The sequence below is a fragment of the Cynara cardunculus genome, unplaced genomic scaffold (genome assembly GCF_001531365.2).
Source record: "Cynara cardunculus var. scolymus isolate 2C unplaced genomic scaffold, CcrdV1 Un_Scaffold_9128, whole genome shotgun sequence".
NCBI classification, from domain to species: domain Eukaryota; kingdom Viridiplantae; phylum Streptophyta; class Magnoliopsida; order Asterales; family Asteraceae; genus Cynara; species Cynara cardunculus.
In genome coordinates this window covers 1-667 of record NW_020204714.1, presented here as the reverse complement: position 1 = coordinate 667, position 667 = coordinate 1, and positions in this window count along the sequence as shown.

Genomic DNA, 667 nt, shown 5'->3' with positions numbered 1-667 from the left:
CTAATTTTCTGTAGTTTATTCACAATGATTTGATAATTCAGTTTAATAATGGCTTTCTCACAATATTTTAGATTTTAAAACATGATTATTTTTTTCATAACAAAAAAATATTTATTTTACTGAACATATTTTAATATATAACTGTTTCACGTTACTCATACTTAACTTTCAATACTCTGTTTGCATGTTTCAATGCTCAATTCAAAAGATACATGAACGTTTCTTTATTTTAAGTTTGAGAATTTCTAATGCAAAAGTCATTTTGTCAATTTAATAGTTTCTTCACATTGTCATCCTCACAATTGTTAATATGTTATGATCAATCCTAATACATAACTAAAACTTTAAACCATCATTAAATAAATCTCTTCAAAATATTAAACAGGACAATCTTTTTTTTTATTTACCGAATATATAAAAAATTAAAATTTTCTCTTTTTTATACAAAGTCTTTAATCCCGCTGCGTAGCAAATTGAGTTTATACCCAATAAAAACATTATTTTTTTCATTATATATTTTAAATATGATATTATATAAATAAATAAATAAAAGTTTAAACAATATTAAGCATAATAAAACAAAGAACATATATCAATATCATATAATTTAAATAATTTAATAAAAGCAAACAAATACACATATAAAAACAAAATAAAATGTGATATT